The following is a 10,000-nucleotide window of genomic DNA, read 5'->3' as shown; positions in this document are numbered from 1 at the left end:
ACGTTAGCACGCCGGGCGAAATGCTTAGCGGTATTTCGTCTGTCTTTACGTTCTAAGTTCAAATTCCGCCGGGGTCAACTTTGCCTTTCATCCTTCAGGGGTCAGTAAATTAAATACCAGTTGCGTACTGGGGGCGATTTAATCGACTGACCCCCTCCACCAAAATTTCGGGCCTTGTGCCTAGAGTAGAAAGGATTATAAATAGGGTGAAGGACTGAGTTTATAGTGGCTAATGATGCTCAGATTGTGACTCCTCCAGCAATTCGTTGATGGTAGCAGATATGGTCGGCGTTTGTCTTACATAATCTTCCCCAGCTCTTCTCTTTGACAGACCTGCAGCTCTAAGTCAAACGAAAACTGAGAGAAGGCGCCTGGCATTTGAAATGTTGTCAGGAGCTGACAGCCCTCATCCAGTTGGGCGATGCGATGGGTAGAAGTTCTTTTCTAGCTTTCTGCATTTGGTTGATGGCGTTGGCAAGAACGACGATGTTCTTGGAGAGAGCCCACGGCGTAGACGAAAATCAGCTAGTTAGTTTTTCCGGAAGTTTTCGAACAAGGCCCCATGAAAAATTTCCAGAAATCCATAGATTAGCAGTACTACCGATTGTGAGTGGTGCGCGTTGCCGTTTCAGGATAAACTCTACAAGCATGGAAGTGCTGTCAGCCAGGGCTGCCCGAAACGAGTGCAGGGCAACGAAAATGGTTTGCACGCACTAATAAGGGTACACCAGACACAGGCATCTCAACCATATGTGCGTGACGTGGTGATCTCATATCAAGATTAACAATGCATGACCTTGTAGGTGAGGCCCAGTTAGAATTTTCTTCGGGTCGAGTAGCCTTTCCCGCTCAGAAGGTCCCTGGATAATAGTTGTTTAAGGATGTTGAACAAAACACCCATGTTTCCAAAGGTGAATTATCTAAACCCAAAAGAATTCCTCTCAACACATGGCTGTGATGCTCCCCCACTACTTCCGCTCGTGATCAGAGATGCACATATCGTCAGCCACCAAGGGACATGCTCAACTGGTTAAGGTCAAACAACTGACAAGCAAATCTGTGGTACTAAGCAGAATCTTTGCTGTAGCCCATCTTTTATACCAAGACAAAACAATGTACATGATAACACTTCCAATCGAGTAAGATTAGAAGCCATGAGAGCTACTGCCTGGTACTGCATCATGGCATCTATTATTATTATTATTATTATTATTATTATTATTATTATTATTATTATTATTATCCGCAGTATTGATATTCTGTCCATGAACAAGTTACTTATAGATGCCAAACTTCGTAACTAAAGACAAATGATGACTGCCAGTGAATTCTTTAGTCTTATAGTTGATTTGTTTATTTATTTATTTGTTATTTTCTTTCTACATATCTTTCATTCTTATACAGAGCGATGCAAGCAACGAATACCGCTTAGTCTGAGAGTTGGATAATAGTAGAACATCCAGGTGAGAGTTTTACGCCGTTCTCAGTAAAATCCTCTTCTCAAGAATGTCTTAGTAAGAACACCACGTGTGTATCGGTAGAATGACGTGAATTGGGGATGTGTGTGTGTGCCTGAATAGTGGGAAAGCGAAAAAGAGGTGCATATATATATATATATATATATATATATATATATATATATATAAAGATTCATACTTAAAGAGTAAGAGGGCAGCTAAATATCACTCATGTATAAATACAGGCGTGCGTATGTCTGTGTGAGTGTACGTTGTGGTACGTACATGTGTGTGTGTGTGTCTCTATGAAATGCGTAGGCTTACACGAGCCGAAGTGTATGCTTTTGTGTGTGAATTCTATTTCCATATGTGTTATGATACACTTTAAGACAGACAAGAACTCTGCCGAATTCGCCCAGCATACTCAATGCTGAAAATATGGCAGCCGTAATTGTACAGAGATATTATAGTGAATGTCAAAGGCGGTGCACTTTCATTGTATAACCGAAATGCATTCTATGCATGCAAGTGGTATATACCACCCAGTTGTTTCCGCTTTGCAGTTGGTAAAAATGAAAGTTTATTTCGAGCCAACGAGGAAGCCTCTGTGACATTGTTTAAGCGGCTAAAAATAGAAACCAAATTTCCCTCATGTTAATCTGTGAAGACATAGATGCACTGTGTCTGGAAAAATGATGGGGTGGGCAAGGTGTAACGTCTTTGACACTGTTGTTTTGAATGACTGCATATAATAAATAAAATGAAATATACTTAAGAAATAGCATTCTGTGTATCATATCTAAAGCATATACATCGTTAAACGCCTTCAAAACTGCGGCATCTGTCTCGAGAAAAGCGTCTCTTATAGGCGTACGGTGTTAAAAACGCAAAAATATATGTGTAGCTCACGAAAGTCATCGAGCATATTAAATAATTAATAGATAATGATACTTTAATAAGTGAAAATATGGACCCTGTTAGAGAAGCTGTAAAATTGCTTTCACAGATTTTAATTATGTTTAAACCTTTCATTATGAATGTACTTAGAAAACTGGACGATTAGTGACTTTTCAAAACTATGACTAGAGTAATTAATCATTTGAGCTGAAATAGAATGGTGGTTGTCAGTATCGCAATAATAATTCAATAAATTGAAAGCAAATATAAAATAAGGCAACGCCATGGCAGAGTCATCGGTTTCGCCTGTGACGCATTCCAAAGATCTTGAAGATGTGAGACGTTTCAGCTGTTTTATCCAGAGAGAGAAGATACAAGTTAAAAGCGAAAACTCAGCGAGAAATAGAAAATGAAAATCAAATAAGAACGCATCCAAATTCTCCTGAGGATCTGCATTTTTAGAGACAAACAAAACGGCTTGCTTGGAGAAGTGCTAAGAATCGAAAGAATACGGGAGGAAACGAAAGCATACGATTTCATCCGTTTTACAGCAAAGCGGATAATCTCAATGATATAAATCCTACCCTACTCCCGCTTACTGGATTCGTTGACAAGTATTCGATCTTAAATCCTTCATCTCGGTATCATAAGCACCACTGAAACTGTAGCCATGCAGGTCTGATTTGCTATATAAACAAACTGGTGCCTGCGCCATACCTTTTCATCACATCATCATTTTTCAGCCATATCTTATTGTTTTCTCATCCAAATGGGATTTTTTTCCCACAAAACAACTATGAAGTTAGGGGTCCTCAACGTAGTCGCTCTTCTAGTTAATCGTATGTAGACTTGGATACCCCCTAAAAGTACGTCTTGGTCGTAGCTTTGATGGATTTGTCCAAAGATTTTCTCCTTGAAGTTTGACCTTAGGTTACACAATAACAACAACAAAACCCCAAATATGTTGTTTTAATAGCAAACACCTAACATCCCTTCATACCACACACTATTACTAGGAAGATATGGCATGCGATTAAGTAAAAAGGATCAACAAGTTAATTAGGACGACAAGTGGCCATGGGAAACAAAGTATCGTTTGATATTTTCGGTGGAGCGGAAATGAACAGTTGGCAAGTGTTTACGTCTAAAGAAATGAAAGGGAGAGAGGAATGATAATCATAATATATATATATATATGTGTGTATATATGTAAATATATACACGTGTGTGTATGTGTGTGTGTGTGTGTGTGTGTGTGTGTGTGTGTGTGTGTGTGTGAAAAAAGGAACGATATCGTTGTGATGAATTTATGAATCTCAAGGCTTACAAGATTATGTAAGGCGCCTTAGTGTATGTAGAATATTCCTTTCGCTAGAATACACGAGAAAAAAATCTCTTGGTATTTATTATTAGATAAAGAGAGGAAGAGAAGGTAATCGTAGTCAAAACTGCATCCAATTTGTCAGAATTACGCGCTTCACACATTTTCGTTACGTGGAATTTTCGAAATTTTTAAAAATCTGTTCTAAGTCTATCATGACGTTTGTCATAGCCCCATATGGCCCACTTGCATTCATCTATTTGTTGAGCACTTTTCTGATCATGCTTCGGATGAAACTATTTACATTATGCTATATTTAACATTTATGTCAAATATCAAACATTTTAACGTGTTCTTCCCCGGTATAGTTAAAACAATAACTACACACACACATATACGTATCCTGAGCATTTTGCGACGTTAACAGTTTATTTATAAACTCAATAGATATGGCATTTTATGCATTACAATATGGTTATCAAACACACGACACGCGGATTGGATCCTGTCTGCAACAGTGTTTATTCCGGCTCAGGTTCAATTCTATAAAATAATGACATTATTTTTTACTTTAAAATATTCCCTAAAATATATATTGCTTACTTGTTTTCAGAGTTAGGGTCCCACTAGATGAAAAAGAAGCTTACGAATCCATATACAAAAAGTGCCACACAGTGACCCCTCTCCGTATCGCGGTTCACCTATCGCGCTTTATCATTTCAGCTTTCGTCGATTCCTGCGTGGTGTTGTTTTGCATTTATAATAAAATAAATACATACAAATTATAAAAAATATGCACAGTACTGTTTCTACTTCGCTGATTTTCACTTATCGTAGAGTGGTTTTCAAATTTACGCGCGTGCTCATCCGAATTGACTCGAATATGAGCGAAATTGAAAGGTTTTAGCTGAAAAAATGCAATTTTTCTATCAGAAATTGGTTTTCTCGGCAACTGTTGACGTTCATGAGGACAATTTCTGTCTCCCTTCTCACGTTAAAGACTCTTACTTAACAGGAATGTATATATAACATGTGGACATGTTTTTCCCATGTATCTCTGCACACAAACGTTTACCAAAGCCTCATGTCCTTCCTTTCTTCATGTGTTAATAAATATTGCACCCCGCTCCTTATCCGTTTACTTTGGGCTTCATTATAAATACGGTCTTTGATAATAATGGTCTCAATCCGACCTGTGAGGTCTAGTTTGTGCTTCAATCCGAACTGCAAGGCTAAACGAATGTAGTTCTCAGGCATTACATGGTAAACACACACACGCACGCACACGCACTCACACACACACACACGCACACACACACACACACACACACACACACACACGCACACACACACACACACACACACACATATATATATATATAGAGAGAGAGAGAGAGAGAGAGAGAGACCTCGTAGCTATATATCTTTGCTGCTGTAATAATATCCGTGCGATCAACTGTGATCCAGCAATCAAAGACCGTGACGTCAAATGATATTGAAGCCTCAATCATGTGGCCAGACAGACTCAACCAAGGGCTACAATATCTAATTTTTCCTTTTATAAAAAACAAACAATGTGTGTAGGGTGGTATTATGCATCATTTGGGAAGTTTCTGACATGTGAGAATACGATTAAATGAAACTGCGAAAAACAGAAAGAAAAGTTTTGGGGGAGTGGGTCTCTATCAAGACGAGTGACAAAAATATGAGGAAGGAATGGAAGAATTTATAAAGAAAATAGACTGAACAATGTGGGAAGGAGTAAAATAGTCGAAATGAGAGAGAAAAATATATTGTTTGGAGTAAAGAAAAATATAAAATCGAAAATGATATGTGAAGATGTGTGTTTGGAAAGTGTTACGTAGAAGGAAATTAAAAAAATATGGATAAAGAGAAATGGAAGAATAAAGAAATGGTGTCGGTGAATATGAAGTTGGAAGCAGAAATATAAAGATGATCGGAATAAAAATGAATAAGGAATTGAAAAGTGGAATGAAGTAAATAGATGAACAAGTTAAAAATAGCGGAAGAAGAAAAATGAAATTTACAAGGAAAATAGTTAGCGTGGCTACAGCCTCTGGCAGAAAGCGATAATTGAATAATAAGATTGAATCTGTAAATGATAAAGAAAAAACAACAAAGAAAAAACATTAATAGAGAAAAAAAATGAAAGTTTAAAGACAGGTGAAAGGCGAGATAATTTAAGGCAGGTAAAAGGCGAGATAATTTAACGGTTTCAAATTTCTGGCAGCAGGTCAGCAAATTTGGAGTCTGGTTAGTCGATACCATGGATTGCATAGCTTCTCGGGTACTTAATTTATGGTCCCTGAAAGGAGGAAAGACAATGCCAACCTCGTCGGAATTTGGACTCAAAACGTAAAGAACCGGAAGAAATGCTGAAGAACATTTTGTTCAAACACGAAATGCTTGCCCTTGCTGTTGTCATAAATATTGAAGAGACGTAGGGTGTTGCGATATATTTAATATTATCTCCGAGAATACGCGTGAATATCAGAAATTTCCTGTAGATTTGAAAATATTCCCGAAGTATTTCAAAAAGCGATTATTGCAAATGTATCCTCGCAGACATAAATCAGTCGAAAGTTAAAACACAAATTGGAACAACAATTGAGAATAAAGTTAGAGTAGAGTAATGTGTGCGGAAGTTTAAATCATGCATAAAAAGATATGTCGAAGTTTGTAATGTTTTTGGTAGAAATTAAACAGTTCGAGGCTTTAGGTTTCGAAAATCTCTCTTCGAGCATCCGTGGACATACATTTCTCACAAGAGTATTCTGGAAAGAAACTTTCTGTGGACAGCTTTAACCAATTTATTTCATCTGTAAAGAAAAAAACTGAACATTCAGTTTATTTAAGTCTGATGCATCCAGGAATTAAGACAGATCTTTAATGCTGTATGGTCAGCGGTCAAATGAAAGTCAGGGAAACTAACAGAAATGTGTCTGAAATTTTCGGAGATTGGTACCTTAGTTACCACAGATTTCTATTGAGAAAGTAAGAATCACCATGATATTATGGGACGTGGTCTAATTTTGGATACTTCTAAGGCGAATCTGGATTTCTTGTTAAAACTTAGTGGCGTGCTAAAGAAATTTGGTTATGTATCTGGGATTTTGAGAAAGGGATTAGCCAGTAAAAGGCAATAAAACACGCCGTGTTTTCTTTTTGACCTTGTTTTTAGGTTAGGATTTTCGAAAGGTGAAAATAAAGTTAATGATAATATTTGAAGCTGGTATGGTCATCACCAGCGAACTAATCTGTTATGGCCATCATCCATCAATGAACTAATTGTAAAAGCAGTGTCACCTTTACTGTGGTTGAATGGGTGTTGTTGTAGTCGTTGATAGTGGTCGTTCTCTGTGCTATTGTAGTCAAAGTACGCAATGACCTCTGTGAAAATATTTGTAAAAGTAAGCGATCAAAGTAGAAAAGTACAAAATCAAAAGAAAATGGTCGACAGACGTTAATAAACAAATAATAATTAGAAAAAAAAAGAAAATTGAAATAGAAAACAGAAAAATGAAGAATGACAAATAGGAAGTGGTTGAAAAAAAAGCGGATTAATGTGTGGGGATATACCGGAAAGAATCATGAAAACAAGTGGGAAAAAAACAACGGAAAAAAGCAACTGAATCTACACTACATATGTCAGTCATTTTTCATCCTTTTTTTTATTTTAAGATTCATGAAGGTAAAGTCAGACTGGGTGGGAATTAAACTTCGAAGATAGAGGAACGACACCAAATACCAGAAAACAATTTATCAGGTTCCTCGTCTTTCTGCCAAGTACTAAGTAATCCCTCACTCTTCTCTTAAATCACTTTTGCACACATTTAATATATATAATAGATATCTGAGATGCGGGTAGGTTTGTGGGTCAAATTATAAAGTTAATGATTTTAGGGGATAAATAAGATTTTGTAGAATGGTAAATAAGGTTTTGTTGAGAATGAAGCTTTGATCCAGTTTCAAATCTGTGTTGGAACCATTTCGCTTTAGTTACGTTCGCCTTCGTTATTCTGAAGGAGAATAGTTTCCACTTGGTTTCTGAAGACGACGGTTTCGTGGTGACCGACCCACTTTCAAACACTGTACCAGCCCCTTCACATCACTGTTGTTTTCAATAGCAAATATTACAGGGATACAGATTTGTCGTTATCGTTCTTCTTGTTTAACCCGGGTTAACTGTGGATCAGAGGGATCATCAAAGGCATTCCAGTCGTGACTGCCCCGTCTATTTTTTGTAAAAAAATACATTATTCATTTTCCTGTATTACCCAATTTCTTGCTATTTCGTCGGTTCCATAGCATCGCTGCTTACCCTCAAAATTTGACACAATGACTATTTTGTGGAGGAAGAGAAACGCCGGTACGTTTTTTATGTAAGTCATGAATTTGTCCGCTGACCACTCGCTGTTCACTCGAGTAACTTCTTGGTGGTCGAAGACGTCCATCTCTTATGTTGGGACAAGACTACAGAGTTGACTGGACCGATGTCTGTAGGCGACTGGAACCCAGATGCTGAAAGGGGTAAAACCGACTTTGGTGGGGTACGAACTCAGGAACTAAAGAAAGTAGTGACGTCACTAGATACACCAAACTACTTTTTAAAAACAAAAATAAATTTTCAAACAAAACAAATTGTCATAGCTTTGAGTCATAAATATTCTTTTCTTTTCTACAAGGCCCGAAATCTAGGGGGAGAGGGCCAGTCGATTAGATCGACCCCAGTCGATGACTGCGTTATTGATGATGGTGAAGTTGGAGTTGATGATGATGATGATGATGATGATGATGGTGGTGGTGGTGGTGGTGGTGGTGGTGGTGGTAGTGATAAAGATGATAATTATAATGATGAATGATAGCAGTGATTGTGATGATGCTGATAATAACGATAGCCAAGACGATGCTACTGGTGGTGATGATGATGTTGATGACGACGATGGTGGTGGTTGTGGTGGCGGTGAAGGTGGAAATGGGAGTGGGGGGTTATGATGACGTTGATAGTTGTTAATTATAACGACGACGTCGACGGCGGCGATGAACAAGCGGAGGAGGAGGAGGAGGAGGAGGAGGGGGATAATGAAAATGATTGCGTTGATAATGATGATGCGAACAAGCGTCAGCTTGCAGAAGGCGACGATGACAAACAGACTCTGTTACAAGAGGTTTCAGGTGTTCTGGTAAAAAGAGAGAAAAAAGACTAACCAGGAAACCAGTAAGAACGCTTGGGATTGGCGAGAAAACAAACGTCCCTCTACACATGTCTGTGTGCGAGTGTAGGGGTGCAGGGGTGTATATATGCCTATCTATTTGTTTGTGTATGTATCTAAGTCTATCTGTGTGTGTATTAGTGTGTTTGCACGCTTAAAGTACGTTGTGTGTGTGTATATATGTTTCTATGTATTGTCTGGTGTGTGCTGTGTACGTGTATATTTAAGCATTTACGTGTGGGGGGGTGACGAAGGTGGGTGTGATTGCATGTGTAGGTGCCTAAGTGGGTGTGAAAGTGAGAGAAGGGGTAGAACATTCCTACGTGATGGTATCAATGGACAGCGTCTGTGCATATTTTATCGGGACGGAGGGCGGCGCGGGGGTTTCATCTCCACCAGATCAAAGGAAGAAGATAGCATCTGTAATTTTCAAACATTAAAGAACTCCACCAGCCAATGGTTAATCTCAGATTGTTTTGTTTTGTTTTTTTGCTTTTGTCTGTTTTTTTTTTTTTCGTTGTAGTTCCGTTGGATTTCGGTTCATTCAATTCGTGACTTTTCTTCATCTAAAATTCCTGTTTTATAAAAAGAATATATCCAAAGGAATAATAATAATAATAATAATAATAATAATAAATAATAATAATAATAATAATAATAATAATAATAATAATAATAATAATAATAATAATAATAATAACAACAACAACAATAAATATTCACCCTCCTCGGCAAGGAAATGGTGGTATGTCTTATAATTGAGATGTGGCAAAGGTCTAACTAGATGGTCCCTTCCTTCAAACATAAAGTATTAAAAGATAATTGTCTGTTAAAATTGTCCACAGTTAATGTGTGTTCTAATGCGAAGTAAATGGAATGGGAATGGTTTGGGGAGGTGGGGGAAGGTTTTTCGTTTGCTTTGTTTTTCTTTGTTTTGACTTTTTTGTAATTGTCATTTTTTTATTTCTTTTTTTTTTTTTCTTCATGCTCATCGTCTCACTAAAATACGATAATAGATTGGAATCAAGTGCGAAAAAGAATGAAAGAATGAAAGAATAAACGAAAGAAGGTGGTCAAAAAAAAATGAGATA

At 37.5% G+C, this 10,000-nt stretch overlaps 1 pseudogene; it reads right to left on the bottom strand.

The window, feature by feature from the left end:
- Window positions 1-4,932, bottom strand: part of LOC149134521 (uncharacterized) — a 69,436-nt pseudogene extending 64,504 nt beyond the window's left edge.
- Window positions 4,933-10,000: the final 5,068 nt, after the last annotated feature.

This window comes from Octopus bimaculoides, chromosome 8 (genome assembly GCF_046866305.1).
Source record: "Octopus bimaculoides isolate indiv1 chromosome 8, ASM4686630v1, whole genome shotgun sequence".
Classification (NCBI taxonomy): domain Eukaryota; kingdom Metazoa; phylum Mollusca; class Cephalopoda; order Octopoda; family Octopodidae; genus Octopus; species Octopus bimaculoides.
The sequence above is the reverse complement of the archived record's forward strand: the minus strand, read 5'-3'. Positions and strand labels throughout refer to the sequence as shown.